This window comes from Giraffa tippelskirchi, chromosome 3 (genome assembly GCF_054371585.1).
Source record: "Giraffa tippelskirchi isolate mGirTip1 chromosome 3, T2T-mGirTip1v1.2.pri, whole genome shotgun sequence".
Classification (NCBI taxonomy): Eukaryota; Metazoa; Chordata; class Mammalia; order Artiodactyla; family Giraffidae; genus Giraffa; species Giraffa tippelskirchi.
The window spans coordinates 170,016,954-170,036,336 of record NC_137277.1 but is presented as its reverse complement, the minus strand read 5'-3'; the positions used below and the strand labels follow the sequence as shown (position 1 = coordinate 170,036,336).

General features: G+C 41.3%; 1 long non-coding RNA gene across 1 annotated transcript; it reads right to left on the bottom strand.

The window, feature by feature from the left end:
• Positions 1-611: 611 nt before the first annotated feature.
• LOC145541910 (uncharacterized) lies at positions 612-19,245 on the bottom strand. Its single transcript, XR_014079405.1, has 3 exons — positions 19,144-19,245; positions 3,748-3,848; positions 612-733 (listed from the first exon to the last, which is right to left on the bottom strand). It is a non-coding gene; the product is annotated as an uncharacterized LOC145541910 (long non-coding RNA).
• Positions 19,246-19,383: the final 138 nt, after the last annotated feature.

The window sequence follows — 19,383 nt, the reverse complement described above, 5'->3', positions numbered from 1 at the left end:
CCCAGTCCTGGTGATTGGGAATCTCATCTGCAGAAATCTAGTCCATTTTTGCAGTTAGTCTCTCTCCATCTCCCCTAGAGGGCGATCCTTCCTAATTTTAAAAGGATCTGATTCCAATGAGAGAAAGCTGAGAGCTCACCAAACTGCAGAATTGGAAAGTAATCTCTTGCAAAGACTATGATGGGAAAAAACTCAGCTGTGTTCACATCCCCTGTGACTCACCAACCAGCTGAGTCTCCGTTTTTCACACGATGCTGCTTACTTTTTTCATTCCCTCATCCATGAAATGTTGAACCACTTTAACTATCTTGACGTAAAGAAAGAAATTACATAATCTCCTAAAAATCCCTTTTAGCTATATAAATCCTACCATCTTCATTGTTTGGTTTTGTTTCTTAGCACTAAAATAGTAAAAAAAAAAAACTTTCTGTAGGTCAAAACATTGACACATTAGGTATCTTATCTCTTGTTTCCTTTCTGGGCTTTTTTTCTTTTGTATGGTACTGTTTTTAGAAGCAGAACCAAGTCATATAGTAAGTGATAAAGGTAGCCTTAGATTGTGGATTCACACAATACTTAATACCTGTCCTTTATAAAGTTTCCAAAAAGACAATCATCCAAGGGTCATTTTATTTCTCAGTGGCAGAGCCAGAATTTCTTCTTGGTTTTAAAATGTTTATCTGAGATTTGCTTGCTAATCCACGTGCATTCTGTAATTCCACCACTAGGCTCTCTGCAAAAATAAGAACTAAGGTTTTTATTGAGTTTCTATGTGCCAAGCCCTGCATTAGGCACTTTACCTGAATTTTATCATGTAATCCTTAGAACCCAAAGATACGTTATTACCCTCCTTTTACAAATAAGAAACACATAGCTCAGAGACAATAAGTAACTTGTCCAAATCTCTCAGTTAGTAGGTTTCACTAGAATTCAAACCACTTCTGTCTACCACAGGGTTTATTTTCTCATCTCCTACTGCCTTATCAACCTAGGAAGACTGTCTCTGAAGCTTTCCTTCAAGGACAGTAAAGAAAACTCAAAGAAATATCAGGAAAAATACAGAATCAATTTCCTTAATATTCCCCCTGGAAAAACTGACTTAGTTTAGAAAAACTAATTTTTTAGCTTAGAAAAATTCTATTTCCTGATTTCATAAGATATAAGGTAGTGTATATGTTTAATCTAGCCAGACAGCCTGGATTGAAGTGTCAACTCTTTCCTTGACCAGCTGAGTCATTTTTAACAAGGCCCGTGGTGTGTGCTAAGTCACTTTAGTTGTGTCCGGCTCTTTGCGACCCTATGGATCGTAGCCCATCAGGCTTCTCTGCCCCTGGGGATTCTCCAGGAAAGCATACTGGAGTGGGTTGCCATGCCCTCCTCCAGGGATCTTCCCAACCCAGGGATCTAACACACGTCTCTCAAATCTCTTTGATTAGCAAGCAGGTTCTTTACCACTAATGCCAGCTGAGAAGCCCAACAAAGGCCCAGGCAATGCCAATTCTAATTATTTTTGTTTTAGGTCAAAGAAGAGAAAGGTTTGATAATGGTAACTATGAGAGGGGCTCGCCAACCTGAAAAAAATAAACAGAAGGATAGGTTCATCATTTAAGTTGAACAGATAAGATTTTTAAAAGTCCCATGCAAACATGCCAGTTTGGTTTTGGTTTCTGCTTGCTCAGTTTGGTGGTATGGCTTCCATAGGTGCACAAGGAGGTTTTTCTGGGTAAGGAAAAAAGTCCACCCAGTTTAACAGGTTATGTGCATATTTCACTCCAAATGCCAAACCCCACCCCTGCCCCTTTGAAACAAAACTGAAATGCCTTATTTCTTTAAGAATGCTTGAGATACCAATGGCATCTGTGCAAATAAAAGGTAAGAAATTGATTACACAAATCTCACTTCCTTTCTCTCAGATGTTTCACAAAATTCAGTATTTCATCTCAGTATTCCAACCCCGCCAGCCACTTTACATTGCCGTCTGTCCTCAACAACTCAATCTGAACTCCAGGGGTGACCCTGGCCTTTGGAAATAATGACATGCATCTGCAATTCAGGGATGCATGCTAAGTCACCTCAGTCGTGTCTGACTCTGTGACCCCATGGACTATAGCCCACCAGGCTCCTCTGTCCATGGGATTTTCCAGGCAAGAATACTGGAGTGGGTTGTCATTCCCTTCTCCAGGGGATCTTCCCAACCCAGGGAACAAACCCACGAATCCTGCAGGTGGATTCTTTACCACTGTGTCACCCAGGAAGCCCTCCTCCTGTGTATGCTCCCCCCAAATGCTTGCATCAGGTAGGACCCACAGGAGCCTCAAGACAAAAGCAAGCAGTTGCCTAACTATGAATGATGCCATAGCTATGCACGTCAGATGCAACCTGGGCCCCAGGAAGCAGTGAATTGAACAATACTGCCTCTGTCACCTGACTGCCAAGGAAGTAAAAACAACCTGTATATTCAAAGCACAGACATCTGTGGCATTGGGGCCAGCCCTACATCAGGTTCTGAAGTATGCCCAGGTCACTCAGGTCACATGCTTCATCTTTCAGCACCCTCCGTCATCACAAGTCCAACCTGTCTCCTACCCCAGGGGAGCTTCTGGGGCAGCCCCTACCTGAGTTTCCTGTACTAAAACATCCTCTCATTTAAATGTACTTTCCTGGACCCCACTTGTAGCTGATCTCCCAAACTGACCTGTAGTTATCAAGATCCAAAGTACTAAACTGATGGCTCTGACCCAGGTCCACCCCCATGGAACATGTATCTCTTTAGTCAGCAAGGTGTTCTGTTTTGTTTCTTTGGTCTAACTGCCAACATTTATAAACCTGGAAATTTTATCTCAAAATTCCAGATTTCCAGCTTCTCTTAAGGAACTGGCCTGTGATACCACTGGCATTGAAACAGCTGCAGCTGAGCCATTCGACCTGTTTAGACAGGTCGGATCATGTGTTCCTGGTCCATTCCTGAGCCTGCTCCCCTCAATTCTTGGTGTTACCTGCCCTCACCCCCCAAAGGTGTCTGAGTATGTCATCTTCTCATTTCAATCTGAGATTCACATGTCGAATCTGTAATTATTTCTGGAAAACAGGATCAGCAAGGCGAATGGAAGATGTACTAAAATTGAAAACAATAACTTTTAAATGCTATTCATACCCTTTTCCTAGACATCATTTTTTCCAAACAGACAAGCATCATGCGCCTCTTATCAAGCACTATTTTTAGATGCTGTAGTCAAATGCCAGTCACAGTGTGAAGCACTTTACAAGAGTTCATCTAAGTCTCACAGCAGCCATTTGAAGGAGGTACCATTATTGTCCTCTTAGGGGAGATAAGGAAACTGAGGCATGGATTGGTTAAGAAATGTGTTCCAGTGTCAGGATCTGTATGGCCAAGAACTTGGGTGGTCTGACTCTAGACTCCAAGCCAAGTGTGCCTTGACTTTTAACTGCCTCTCAAATAGACAGTTTTCACAATAACTCAGAAGCAATGGGTATTACTATCCCACCTTTAAAATGAGGGAGTTGGCATTCAGAGAAATTAAGGAAGTCTTCTAAAAATAGTTGTCAAAGTGCTTCAGAGAAAAAGCGCTTCTCCAGTTTACTCTTTCCACCAGTTTCCATGGTCAGCCTTAAGCAGCGGTGCTAGGCCTTCATGCTAGTGGAGCTCTTTTCCAAAACTTATCCCAAATGCATCTTGTCTCTATCTCAACTGCTAAAACCCTTGGCCAAACCCCAACCACCACTCACCCAGATTATTGTCTTCACCTCCTCACTCTTTTTCTTGTCATTTTCACCCCTCCGATCCATCTTCCAAGGGTATTTTATTCCATGGGACAGAATAAATATCCCTACAAAACACAAATCAGATCACATCATTCCAATGTGCGAAACCCTCCATCCTGAAGTCAGATTTCCTGCCGTCCTAGAAAACTCAGTCTCTCCATCTTCACCCTCTATGTTCTCTCATTTGCTCACCACTTGGAATTCTGACCTCCTTTGCTCCTCAGACACATCAAATTCATTTCACTTGCATATACTCTGCCCCCAGCTCACTTTTCCTACATTTTCCCATTCCTATTGCCTCACTTCCTTCAACTTTCTTTTCTAATGTCATGCCCTTAGAGATTGCTTTCTTGACCATTCCTCTCTCTTTTTTTTTTTTTTTAATATTTTTTGTTTATTTATTTGGCTGCACTGAGTCTTGGTTGTAGCATGTAGGATTTTTTAGTTGAGGCATTTCAACTCTTACTTGCTGTCTGTGGGATCCCTCAACCAGGGATCGAATCCAGTCCCCTGCATTGGGCGTGCAGACCACCAGGGAAGTCCCCTTCACCACCATTTCTAAAATAGTCATCATTCATTGTCTAGCCACCAATGCCAGCTGTTTCCATTTCCTCATGGTACTTTGTTTTCCTGCTATTGTTATTTTTTAGTACTTAGCCACTGTCCAAAATTATCTAATATATGTATTCGCTTCCCTGTTTCTTTTCAGTCTCTCTTCACTAGAACATGATCTCTGAGCACATAGACCTAGTCTGTCTTGTTTGGGAGTTTATCTTCAGAACAAAGAACCATGCCTAGCACACAGGAGTTGCTCTGTAAATATTTGTTTAATGAAAGAACAAAATTACAAAAATCACCATTTTTTAGCTTTGGAGAAATAGAGTAAGAAGATAATGAGGAAGAGGAAGGGGAACATAGTTGAGTTTTTCAAATGCCTACAAGGGGCCAAGCACAGTGCCTCAAATGTACTAAAGTCTCTAATAAATTGTCGCTGTGTTTGTTGATCCTGTAGTGATTCACACACTTGATTGAACTTCATGCACTCATGGATTCTTTCATGGATTTAAGGTAGACATTAGTGTCTCCATTATACAGAAAAGGAAGCTGAGGCTGAGAGGTGTTCAATAACGTGGGCCAAAGAGCTGAATCACTTCATGGCAAAGAGGTGGGGAAACAATGGAAACAGTGACATACTTTATTTTCTTGGGCTCCAAAATCACTGCAGATGGTTACTGAAGCCATGAAATTAAAAGACGCTTGCTCCTTGGAAGAAAAGCAATCTAGACAGCATATTAAAAGGCAGAGACATTATTTACCAACAAAAGTCCGTATAGTCAAAGGTATGGTTTTTCCAGTTGTCATGTATGAATGTGAGAGTTGGACTATAAAGAAAGCTGAGCACTGAAGAATTGATGCTTTTGAACTGTGGTGTTGGAGAAGACTCTTGAGAGTCCCTTGGACTGCAAGGAGATCAAACCAATCGTTCCTAAAGGAAATCAGTCCTGAATATTCATTGGAAGGACTGATGCTGAAGCTGAAGTTCCAATACTTTGGCCACCTGATGGGAAGAACTGACTCATTGGAAAAGACCCTGATGGGAAAGATTGAAGGTGGGAGGAGAAGGGGACGACAGAGAATGAGATGGTTGGATGGCATCACCGACTCGAGGGACTTGAGTTTGAGCAACTCCGGGTTTTGGTGATGGACAGGGAAGCCTGACGTACTGCAGTCTCTGAGATCACAAACAGTCAAACTGTTTCAAACTGAACTGAAAGAGCTGGGAGATGACAGAACTGACCTTGATGCCAGAGAAGGTTTCCCTCCCACCAAGCTATGATTCTGACCACTGTCTCTGAGGTTTACTCCCATAACCTTTCATCCTTACACTTCCTCCAGTAAAAAATGGGCTGAATTAAAAAGAATGAAATAATGCCATTTGTAACATCATGGATGGACCTAGCAATTGTCTTACTAAGTTAAGTAAGTCAGACTGAGAAGGAGATATATCGTAGGACATCTCCCCTTATACCCCTTATATGTGGAATCTAAGAAGAAATGATGGGAATGAACTTACTTACAAAACAGAAAGAGACTCACAGACTTAAGAGAATGAACTTATGGTTGCCTGTACACACTGCTATATTTAAAATGGATAACCAACATGGTCCTACTGTAAAATACATGGAACTCTGCTCAGTGTTATGTGGCAGCCTAGATGGGAGAGGAGTTTAGAGGAGAATGGATATATGTTTATGAATGACTCAGTCCCTTTGTTGTTCACCTGAAACTATCACAACATTGTTAACCCAATAAAAAATAAAAAGTTTAAAATAGAAATAAAACCAAAAAATGGGCTGAAAAGAACTTGCCTCCTAAATCCTAAATGTGGCCAAGGCAAGAAAATAAAACTCAAAAATTGTTTCAACCTCTTGGAAGTAGAGCTCCCTTTGATGGCTAAGTGCGTCTTGATTATCTAGCATGTCAGAACAAATTATGTCCTTGTTAATAAAGAGAGGTCAACATTTGAAAACCTGATGTGTCCATTCCTGCTCCTGTCCATCCAGCTTAGCCTCTGTATCTGTGGTCCCTAGTAAACCACACACTAGGATCAGCATTTTCCCCATTGATTATGATGTCTTACCTTGCAAAGAGAACATAATGTGGTCAGACAGAATGATCACAGACATACTCATAAATTGACTTTTCCCCTTTGAAGAACCGTTTTCAGTAATCAGTTTCCTAAGAATTTGATGCTCAACTTTTTTTTATAAAAGTAGCATGCTGAGAATGGAAAACGGTGTTTGTTGTTGTTGTTGTTATTCAGTCACCAAGATGTGTTCAATTTTTCATGACCCCATGGACTGCAGCATGCCAGACTTCCCTGATCTTCACTATCTCCCAGAGTTTGCTCAAACTCATGTCCGTTGAGTTGGTGATGCCATCCAACCATCTCATCCTCTGTTGTCCCCTTCTCCTCCTGCCTTCAATAGCTTTGACTCATATAATTCCAACATCTTTCCCAGCATCAGGGTCTTTTCCAGTGAGTCGGCTCTTCTCATCAGGTGGCCAAAGTATTGGAGCTTCAGTTTCAGCATCAGTCCTTCCAATGAATATTCAGGATAGATTTCCTTTAGGATTGACTGTTTTGATCTCCTTGCTGTTCAAGGGACTCTCGTGGATCCCCTTCATGGATCACTGCCTTGTTGTGGCAAAGCGGCTTGCATAATTCAATGAAGCTATAAACCATGCCATGCAGGGCCACCCAAGATGGATGGGTCATAGTGGAGAGTTCTGACAAAACGTGAGTCACTGGAGGAGGGAATGGCAAACCACTCCAGTATATTTGCCATGAGAACCCCATGAAGTGTATAAAAAAGAAAATGGTATAACCACCCTGAAAAACAGTTGGGCAATTTCTTTTAAAAACTAAATATGTACTATGACTTAGCAATTGCACTTATCCCAAAGAAGTGAAAATATATGTGCACACAAACCACTACACAATTGTTCACAGCAACTGTAATGGAAATAGCCAGCAGACGGTGGTACCTTCATGCCAGCGAACTGTGCCTAGTAATACAAAGGGATGAACTAACTGCTCATACACCCAACTTAGGTGAATCTCAAGGGTATTATGTTAAGCAGCAAAAAGCCAGCCTCTAAAGGTCACATACTATAGAATTACACTTATATAACCACCTCAAAATGACGAACTTACAGAAATGGAACAGATTAGTGGTTGCAAAGGTTTGGTTGTGGTGGGGGGAGGGTCAGGTAGCAAGAGGAAAATCGCTGAGATGTTGGAATAGTTCCTTATTTGGATTGTAGTGGTGGTTAGACACATCTGTGCTGTGCTGTGCTTAGTTGCTCAGTTGTGTTGACTCTTTTCGACCCCATGGACTGTAGCCCAAGCTCCTCTGTTCATGGGGATTCTCCAGGTAAGAATACTAGAGTGGGTTGCCATGCCCTCCTCCAGGGGATCTTCTCAACCCAGGGATTGAACCCAGGTCTCTTGCACTGCAGGTGGATTCTTTGCTATCTGAGCCACCATGGAAGCCCAGGAATACTGGAGTGGGTAGCCTATCCCTTCTCCATAGGATCTTCCCAACCAAGGAATCAAAGTAGGGTCCCCTGCATGGCAGGTGGATTCACTACACAAGTCTTAGATTCACATAGAACTATGCACACACATGGTACCAATGTCTGTCCTAGCGAGTGTTTCTCCCTTGATGCCATAGTGCTTTGTGCACATACAGAAAACACTTCTCTCTAAAATCAGACCGTCTAATAGAAACAACAGAGATAAACTGCTTGTATAAATTGTAACATTTGATAAATGTTCTTGGGATAGTCGCTGGAAATTCTTTTGCATTCCAAGTCAATCCAAATCAGAGCACTATAATACATAGGTAGACATAAAGAAGTTTGATGGTTTGAAACCTCAAGGGAGTCCCTGGTGAAATCTGAAACTGGACCCCAGAAAGGGAAAGTGAGGAGAGAGAAGAAAAGGGTCAACTTCTCCAGGCTGGTAGGTGGCTTTGAAATAAGCAAGGGACTTACATAAGAGGCTTGTCTTGGGTGACTGCCGTTGAGTAGCTCTTTTCACCCGCCCACCAGAATCTTGAGTTTATGTAGAGATCTTACTGCCTGGGTTCAGTCACATATTCAGAACAGATGGTCCCAATAGACCTATTCTCTCAAGGTTATGACCTTGAAAATCTCCCCCGCCCCCCGCTCTGGGAACAGTGGTCAAAGTGTACATTCCAAGGACAGGGGAATGTACCAGCCTATGTACAAGCCTCTACTTGCCCGGGTTCAGCTTGCAAGTCAAGCAGTGGTCACATTCTCTCCATTTCTTCCAGCACCTTCAATACTGGTTTCAGCAGTTCTAGAAGTGATGATTGAAAATACATTTGTTCTAGGATGGTGTTTTCCTATGTGTTTTCCCTCCTCAAACGAAGTAAGCTCAGCCTCAATGTCTATTTCCTTCTGTAGTTTTGCCTGCCGTGGCAAGAGCCCCGGCAGGTAATGTAAATGTGTGAGTCAAATAGGACACAGCATGACTTAGAGCGAACCAGAGAGCATGCCTCACCTCAAATCATTCAAATTCAAATATTATAAAAAGAGAGGAAAACCACACACATTGTGCCAGCTCCACAAACCTGCAACCTCTGAGCAGTTACCACTCCCCTCAGTAAACAACTTGCAGGTGCACAGTGACTGAGATGGGGCCGAGGCTTGTTTGTTTTCTTTTGAATCAGGATGAGGAGGCAGCCATAATGAGGAAGTGCTGAATTTTTTTAGCCACGAAATAGTGAGGGTGCCTCCCAGAGACACCCACCTGTTGAACTGCTTACTTCATAAAGAGTGTGGCAGGGAACATCAAGATACCACTGATGAAAGGAATCCGGCTAAAGCTCTAAAAACCAGCAGTAGTATATTGGGCACACAGGAGTGCAAAAGGTTGCTGCAAAGCATTGGTGAGTATTTTGTTCCCTCCCACTCACAGTAATCCAAAACCAGTCATTTGTAACATTTATGCTGTTCTGGATAAATGGTGAGGAGAGCAGAAGAAAACTTGCATGGATAGTCCCTAAAATCTGTTGTGCATTACTTTCTGTCAAGTTGCTACGGAGCCCTGTAATTCCAAATCCCAATAACCACAAAATCTGTGATTTTGTGATTGCACGTGCCCATCCTCCTCGTCTTCAAACAAAGTTATCCTAAATCTTTTAATGCAGGCTGGAAATCTGGAAACTGCCATTGTGTGAAATTCAAAAGCTCATCTGATTCAGGATCCAAATGGTTCACATAAGAAAAAAAATGAGGCACTGATGCCTGTTTACTGCTAAATGTTATTCAAATGGTTGACATCTGGTCTATTACAAAATCCTATGTAATTTGAGGTCCTGATTATGTGATTGTATCTTCCGCTGCTTCCTTTGGACAGGATGCTTTTGTAAATGCCCCCCTTTCTAAATTCAGGAAAACCAGGCATTATTTGGACTTTTTTTTAAACTACAGGACAAATAAAGATCAGATTTGTCACCTTCCTGGGTACTCGTTTATCAGTTTATCTATTCAGCAGTGTTTATTGAGCTGTTACTATGTACTAGCAACCATGATAGATGCCAGAAATAAAACAATGAGTAAAAGATGGTACTTATCCTCAGCAAAATCCTGAAGAAAGAAATAGAGTAGGTGGACATTGGCAACTGTCTATCTAGCAGACTTTCCCTTCTTAGGCCTTCCAAACAGAACTCCAACTGAAGGGTAAATTAATTTCTCTCATCAGTGATTAGGCAGGTGAAAATTCTTGCCAATGAGTTATGACAAGAGGTATGCTGGGGGTCCCCCGCCATGCTCTTCAGAAGAAACTTCTGGAAGCTTTTGTCTTCCTCGGATGTTACTGTTCATGGGTCATGTGTCTGGAACCGCTGCATCCAGTTCAGTACAAGAATTAGGGTGAAGTTGATCCACAGAGAGGTGCAGAGCTGAGACAGTCGGGATAATGGAGCCAGTAGATAAAGACAATTAAAAATGTGTCCTATGTCTGGGCTTCCCCTTATGGGAACCAGTGAGTTTCTTTGTCACTGAAGCCAATTTGAGTTGGGTTTCCTCATACCTGCAAAGGAAATGGTTTGTTATGCCTTTACCAAGTTCCCTTCCCATGAGAAGATCCAAGCTCACACCATCTTTTTCTCCATAATGAGAGTGACATGTGATGTCATGAACTATCGTGGAGGTACTTCTAACTGTGCTTCTACTTCTCGGGAAAGATACTTGAGGTTACTGGGCACTTTCTCCTCTCTCTTTGCCCTTGTTATTTACAATCTCCCTTCACTTATTCCCAGTTAATTTAACCTAAACTACAACATGAGAAACACAACAGGAAAGTTTCTCAAACTATTTTTTCTCAAAATAAACTAAATAGGTTTATTTTCAGTTATAAAATTTATTTTCAATGTCTATATATTTACAGTTAGAAAATTATATATTTACAATTAGAAAATTCACAATTAGTCATTTAAAAAGTGGAACTTGAACTCAAGTTTTCTGAGTGCCTTTAAAAATAATGTTCTTATGAAAACCCTGGCCTTCCTGAAAAACATCACTGACAAAGGGCCTTCTATGAGGAGTTCCTCTGAGAAATACCACAGTGACACAGACTCCATCACTGATTAATTTAGGTTATCATTATTTTAGACTATAAAGAAATTATTATTTCAGTTTTAGCGCAATAATCACAAATAGTTTAAGGGCAACACCCACATGACTTCTCCCTGCCCTACATGGCTCAGTCCAGGGTAATAAGGTCTGAAGTATCCCAGGCCTTACCATCTACAGAAACAGGAGTCAATAGAGGGCAGTAGCTTGGAGCAAATTCCATCATCCCTGGAGGCTCCTCAACATCAACAGGGGTCAAAGAGAAGCATCCTGCTCTGACTTCCTCACCTCCAACAGGGTCAGAAGGGAGCCCCAGCTCTTCCACTTTGCCCAGCCCCTAACATTCAAAGCCTAACCACCTCCGCCTTGAATCCCTTAGGATGAATTCCATTATGCCCCAATATATACATGTCAATCACACTAACGAGGCCCAGATTCTCAGGTCATCTGGAATCTTCCTCACTCTAACCCCCAGAGAGCTCTGCACAGCCCCTGTTGAGTCCCAGCTTCTACTTTCCCAAACTCTTTCCCACACTGCCCTCAGCAAATCCCAGTCCATCCTTTGTAACATCTATATCCACAAGCTGTCTCTGAATGGTCCCTCCTTTTTCTTGCTTCAACTATAACCTGGCTCTCCCCTCAGGATGCTGTTTCCCCTGCGGCCTCTTGGCCAATGGACCTCTTTTCTCCCAAGGCCCTTGTATTACCCAGTTATGGAATAAGTATCTCAAAGCTTACATACACAAAACAGCTCCTGATCTTCCTCCACAGAACTCCACTACAGACTTCCCCATTGGACTGATTGATGGCATCTCCACCCTTCCAGTTGTTCTGGTCCAAAACCTTGGAGACATCCTTGATTCCCGGTTTTGTCACACCTCACATTCAATCTGTAGGGAGATTCGTTGGCTCTACTCTGAAAATACTACATCCAGAATGCAAACTCTTCTCTCTACCCCTGGTGGTCCACACCATCCCTTACCTAGATTACTAAGATTTCAGCATCTTTGAAAGTGTCACTGATTCTGTCTGAGTCTACCCCACCTTGCTGGAGTCCATTCTCAAGGCAACAGCCAGAGAAATCCCTTAAATATGTAAGTCAGAGGATGCCACCACCTCTGGGCAGGAAACCTAGCAAAGACACCCTGTTTAGAATGGAGTGGTACAAACCAATGTCCTCATGGTGGCCTACCAGGCCCTATAGGACCTGGTCCCTTGGCCCATCAGGTCTCTTCTGCTCTCCCAGAATTACTCTGTTCTACACATTCTTTGGGCTTCGCTGGTGGCTCAGATGGAAAAGAATCTGCCTGCAATGCAGGACACCTGAGTTTGACTCCTGGGTCAGGAAGATCCCCTGGAGAAGGGAATGACAACCCACTCCAGTATTCTTGCCTGGAGAACTCCATGGACAGAGGAGCCTGGTGGGATACAGTTCATGGAGTTGCAAAGATCAACATGACTGAGCAACTAACACACACACACACCCACACACACACATTCTTCACTCTCCAATGCTCCCAGGAGGAACTGACAAGTACTGTCTCTCTTAGGACTTTGAACTGTTTCTTCTGCTTGAAACACTCTTTTTCCTGATATGCCCCAACACTACCCCAGCATTCCTGATCCCCATACCCTGCTCTGTGCTTTCTCCTAACTCTCATCCCTTCTATCATCTATATAATTTTCTTATGTATCACATTTCTGTACCCCTGAGAATGTAATGGCGGGAGCTGGAATCTTTGCTTGTTTGGTTCACTGAGGTGTCTCAAGTGCCTACTTAGAGTGTAGGACTGACTCCTGATCATCTCCCACAAACTGCTTCACAATGAACACCTCTACCCCCATCTCAGTTATAGGCAACATCATCGTTCCAGTGGCCCAAGTCAAAAATATTGAGGGCATCCTTAAATCTTTTATCTCTTAACACCCACATCTGATCAGACAGGAAGTCTTTTGTGCTCCACCTTTAGTATAATTGCTTGTTAATTTCATGTTGCAAGAAGGACTGATCGAGCCTTGTGCAACTGGCTAATAATATGTCCCAATAATAGAAAACCATGACGGAATCTCAGTAGATCTATTCTTTTTACATATCTCACACACTGATACCCTACCAATTACATACATAGGTATGGGTAGTCCTTCTAAACATCACTTTTGAATCTAATTTTGTCTGGCTTGACATCTACAATGCATCAGTTCACTTCAGTTCAGTTCAGTTGCTAGGTCGTGTCCGACTCTTTGCGACCTCATGAATTGCAGCACGCCAGGCCTCTCTGTCCATCACCAACTCCCGGAGTCTACCCAAACCCATGTCCATCGAGTCAGTGATGCCATCCAACCATCTCATCCTCTGTTGTCCCCTTCTCCTCCTGCCCCCAATCCTCAGATTATTATTATTATATTATTATTATCGTCTTTTCCAATGAGTCAACTCTTCGCATGAGGTGGCCAAAGAATTGGAGTTTCAGCTTCAACATCAGTCCTTCCAATGAACACTCAGGACTGATCTCCTTTAGGATGGACTGGTTGGATCTTCTTGCTGTCCAAAGGACTCTCAAGAGTCTTCTCCAACACCATAGTTCACGAGCATCAATTCTGCGGCGCTCAGCTTTCTTCACCGTCCAACTCTCACATCCATACATGACCACTAGAAAAACCATAGCCTTGACTAGACGGACTTTTGTTGGCAAAGAATAGCAAGGAGAGATAAGAATCGCAAGGAGAGATAAGAAAGCCTTCCTCAGCGATCAATGCAAAGAAATAGAGGAAAACAACAGATTGGGAAAGACTAGACATCTCTTCAAGAAAATTAGAGATACCAAAGGAACATTTCATGCAAAGATAGGCTCAATAAAGGACAGAAATGGTATGGACCTAACAGAAGCAGAAGATATTAAGAAGAGGTGGCAAGAATACACAGAAGAACTGTACAAAAAAGATCTTCACGACCCAGATAATCACGATGGTGTGATCACTCACCTAGAGCCAGACATCCTGGAATGTGAAGTCAAGTGGGCCTTAGAAAGCATCACTACGAACAAAGCTAGTGGAGGTGATGGAATTCCAGTTGAGCTATTTCAAATCCTCAAAGGCGATGCTGTGAAAGTGCTGCACTCGATATGCCAGCAAATTTGGAAAACTCAGCAGTGGCCACAGGACTGGAAAAGGTCAGTTTTCATTCCAAAGAAAGGCAATGCCAAAGAATGCTCAAACTACCGCACAATTGCACTCATCTCACATGCTAGTAAAGTAATGCTCAAAATTCTCCAAGCCAGGCTTCAGCAATACATGAACCGTGAACTTCCAGATGTTCAAGCTGGTTTTAGAAAAGGCAGAGGAACCAGAGATCAAATTGCCAATATCCGCTGGATCATCGAAAAAGCAAGAGAGTTCCAGAAAAACATCTATTTCTGCTTTATTGACTATGCCAAAGCCTTTGACTGTGTGGATCACAATAAACTGTGGAAAATTCTGAAAGAGATGGGAACACCAGACCATCTGACCGGTCTCTTGAGAAACCTGTATGCAGGTCAGGAAGCAACAGTTAGAACTGGACATGGAACAACAGACTGGTTCCAAATAGGAAAAGGAGTACTTCAAGGCTGTATATTGTCACCCTGCTTATTTAACTTATATGCAGAGTACATCATGAGAAACGCTGGGCTGGAAGAAACACAAGCTGGAATCAAGATTGCTGGGAGAAATATCAATAACAATCAATATCAATATCAATATCAATATCAATAACCTCAGGATTGCCCCCAGTAACCTCAGATATGCAGATAACACCACCCTTATGGCAGAAAGTGAAGAAGAACTAAAGAGCCTCTTGATGAAAGTGAAAGAGGAGAGTGAAAAAGTTGGCTTAAAGCTCAACGTTCAGAAAACTAAGATCATGGCATCTGGTCCCATCACTTCATGGGAAATAGATTGGGAAACAGTGGAAACAGTGTCAGACTTTATTTTTTGGGGCTCCAAAATCACTGCAGATGGTGATTGCAGCCATGAAATTAAAAGATGCTTACTCCTTGGCAGGAAGGTTATGGCCAACCTAGACAGCATATTTAAAAGCAGAGACATTACTTTGCCAACAAAAGTCCGTCTACAATGCATAGACTGCATTAACTCCCTAAGTGTAGGAACCATGTGCAAGAGACTTTCTAAATCTTGTAGGTCCAGTTTAGTCCTTCTAGCTATTAAAGCTCAGTAAGTATTAGTTGATGGTAAGACAAATAGTAAGTTCACAATCTTCAAACCATGGAGTTCTCGAGATCCTATTTGAAAGTCCATCTAATCCAATGAATTTTTACTGCATGACTCTACTAGAAATTTTACTGGATGCTGAAAAGATCAAAATACATAACTCTCAAGATGCACACTGTCTGATAAAGAACACAGTCATTTAAACAAATAATTTCAATACAATGTGATAAACAAAATATGAACATGGATACAAGGTGAGAGGAGTTAACCCCAGAAACCCAGGGAAAGGCAAGGGCATGTCAGAATTTATCAGGAATACAGTGTGGGGGGAAAAACATTCCAAGCATGGAAAAACTGAACAGAACTTTTTTGTTTGTTGTTAAGTTCTGTTCTTTTATTATTAGGGATGCTGCTTTTGGGCATGGGAGTCCAGATGGGAAAGGGGATTCGATTCATGGACCAGAACACACACATTAGGCAGGAAGTTTGAATTAAACTGTTTCCAAAGTCCCCTGCAAAACTGTTATACATAATGACTCAACTGATCAAAAAAGGACTCTATTAATTTATTCAAGTTTTGACTCAGAATGTTTTTGGCAAGGTTTGCACGAATAATGCTATTTTATGTGGCTGAGGCCAGAACTGAAGTATTAATAGACTGTGTTAAGATTTAAATGTAGTCATAAACATGTCTCCAAGATAAGATGCATGATAATTAGTAGAAAAAAAAAATAATCTGGGGCTGTTTCTTTCTGTGAACCATCAGAACTGCAAACAGCTACAATCTGTCTTTGCATTTTCCTTGAAAGTAAAATTGAGAAACAACAAAGAATAAAACTGCCAGTACCTATACCACAGTCTGAGAATAATTCTGTTTTAATTCTGTTTTGAGAAATTTGACCACTTGCTATGGAAATATTTTCTTCTGGAATCTGTAAATTAAGCCATTGCTTTTCCAATAGGCATGGGTAAATACATTCACATCTTCACAAAACTAAAAATAAACAACAAATTTCATCTTTCTTTGAAAACAGTGTGCTTCTTTTAACATTCCTTAAGTTATTCTTGGGCTTCCCAGGTGGCACTAGTGTTAAAGAACCTGCCTGTCAATGCAGGAGACTTAAGAGATGTGGGTTCGAGGCATCTGAGTCAGTCCTAACGAGGTAGATTAAACTAGAGCCTGTTATACAAAGTGAAGTAATCCAGAAAGAGGAAAAACAATTATCGTGTACTAATGCATATATATGGAATCTAGAAAGATAGTACTGATGAACCCATTTGCAGAGCAGCAATGGAGACACAGACATTGAGAACAGACTTATGGACATGGCTGGGGGTGGGGGGGCGGTGCAGGGAAGAGAGGGCAAGATGTATGGCGAGAGTAATATGGAAACATATATTACCATATATAAATAGACAGCCAATGAGAATTTGCTGTATGACTCAGGGAACTCAAACTGGGGCTCAGTAACAACCTAGAGGGGTGGGATCGGGAGGGACGTGGGAGGGATATTCAAATGGGAGGGGACATGGGTAAACCTATGGCTGATTCATGTTGATGTTTGGTAGAAACCAACACAATACTGTAAAGCAATTATCCTTCAATTAAAAATAAATAACTTTAAAAAAGAGAGAAATGCTGGTTTGATCCCTCAGTCGGGAAGATCCCCTGGAGGAGGAAATGGCAACCCACTCCAGTACTCTTGGCTGGAGAATCCAGTGGACAGAGGAGCCTGGCGAGCTACAGTCCATGGGGCTGCAAAGAGTCAGGCACGAATGGAGCACCTTAGCAGCAGCAGCAGCAATCTACTCTTAAAAGTATAACTGAATTGTAATGCTGACATTAGCACATACTAGCCAGTTCTATCTGAGAGCCTCTGTTTTCCTAACTGAAAAGTGGAAAGAGCAAAACTTACCCTATCTCACATACTATTTGTGAGGCCCAAATCAAATCTGAAATTGTATCATAAACACTAAAATATCATATACAAACAAAAACATATATGAATGGTAATAGCAGCATTATCTGTAATATCCAAAAAGTGGAAATAACTAAGTCAAATGGCCAACACTTATGAATGGATAAACAAAATGTGGCACAGCCACACCATGGAATATTATTCAGCTATAAAGGGAATGAAGTACAGATCTTCCTTGACTTGTAACAGGGTTACATACCAATAAAGCCGTATCGTAAAATGTTATTTAATACACCTAAGCGACTTCACTTTCACTTTTCACTTTCACGCATTGGAGAAGGAAATGGCAACCCACTCCAGTGTTCTTGCCTAGAGAATCCCAGGGACGGCTGAGCCTGGTGGGCTGCTGTCTATGGGGTCGCACAGAGTCGAACACGACTGAAGCGACTTAGCAGCAGCAGCAGCAACCTACCAAACATTATAGCTTAGCCTAACCCACTTTAAACATGCTCAGAACACTTACATTAGCCTATACCTGGGCAAAATCACTTAACACAAAGCCTATTTTATAAATAAAATTTTGAATATCTCATGTAATGTATTGAATACTATATTGAAAGTGAAAAACAGAACGATTGTAAGTATATCAGCTATTTACCCTCACGACTGCATGGCTAACTGGAAGCTGGGGTCATTGTCACAACTCAGCACGATGAGAGTGTATCATACCATGTATCACTAACCCAAGACTAAAATTCGAAATATGGTTTCCACTGAAAATATACTGCTTTTGCACTACCATAAAGTTGAAATCATCAGTGGAACCACCATAAGTCAGGGACCACCTGTAAGGACATATGTTACAACTTGCATGAACCTTGGAAACATTATACTAAGTGACAGAAGCCAGATATATTTATATGATTTATATAAAAAGACACATTTATATGACATTTCCAAAGTAGGCAAATCCACAAAGACAGAATGCAGATTAGTGGTTGCAGAGCTGGAGAAAAAGAGGACTAGGGACTCACTGTGAATGGGGGTGGAGGAGGAAGGGAAAGAGAAAATATTTTGACATTAGGTCATGGTGATGCCTGCCCAACTCTATGAATACAGTAGAACCACTGAACTGTACACTTCAAAAGGGTAAGTTTTTGGTACCTGAATTATATATCAATTTTAAAAATGATACAATACTCATATAATATATAAATATAAATATTTAATTATTACTTTCATCAATTAGGAGTCTATTTCCATTAGAGGTCCCTTCTCTGAGAATGTGCTATGGCTCCTTTTGTCCTCCCTCAAAATCTCACTCTAAGGTACTTGGAGCTGTCTTCCCAGCTCCTGGACAATAACAGAGAAAGTAACTGGTATTTCAAAGAAAGCAGGAGTTGGCAAAAGGGATTGGAGTTCACAAGCATGACCATATACAAGAAGCGCTTTCAGGGGCTAGATATAGTGTAACATGACTTTTCACTCAAAGTTGTACTTAGTGCTTATTTTGAGCCAGTAATTTCACCTGGGTAAAAATGTGTATATCTGTGTGTGTAAAGAAAAAATATGAGGATACAACACAATCTGACCAGGACTCTTCTCTTCCTGCCACTAAAGTTCACCAAGTTCTTACAATTTACCATATTTTTGAAGAACTTTTTCTCTGTTTCCAGAAATTTTGAATAACCATTTTTTTAAAATCTGTCAGTAAAAGACATATGATCAAAAATATAATATTAAATCACATAATATCATTATCCAAATGTGGCGTAATATTTATTTTCTACCCATACTAAACTATTTTCAAACCAAAGGGAATGTAATTGTATTTAATTTGGTCATTTTTCTTATGAACAACTAGGGAATCTGTATCACACCCAAAAAAATGTATTCAGTAAAATCACAACATGAATTTCATACAGAATTAATTGTTGTTATACTAATTACTTTTTACCACCCAAAGGGCTAGGATGGAGCAACGAAAGCAAAAGGAATCTTTAAAAATAGCTTCTTTGAGAATATAAATAGGGATACAAAAGTAAAAACAAGTTAAACAGCGACTTACATAAAATGCTCTCGTTTTCATTGTCTTCGGTGCATGAACATGAAAAGAAGAGGAAGTGAAGTACTCTAACAGTGGCTGTCTCTGAGTAGGTGAATGGTGAGTGGTCTTAACCTTTTACTGCACATGTGACTTTTCTGTAATAACGACGTCATAAAAGAGGATGTGGCCAAAATGGCAGAGTAGTAAGACTCTGAACTCAACTCCTCCCACCGACACACCAAAATTACAACTATTTACGGA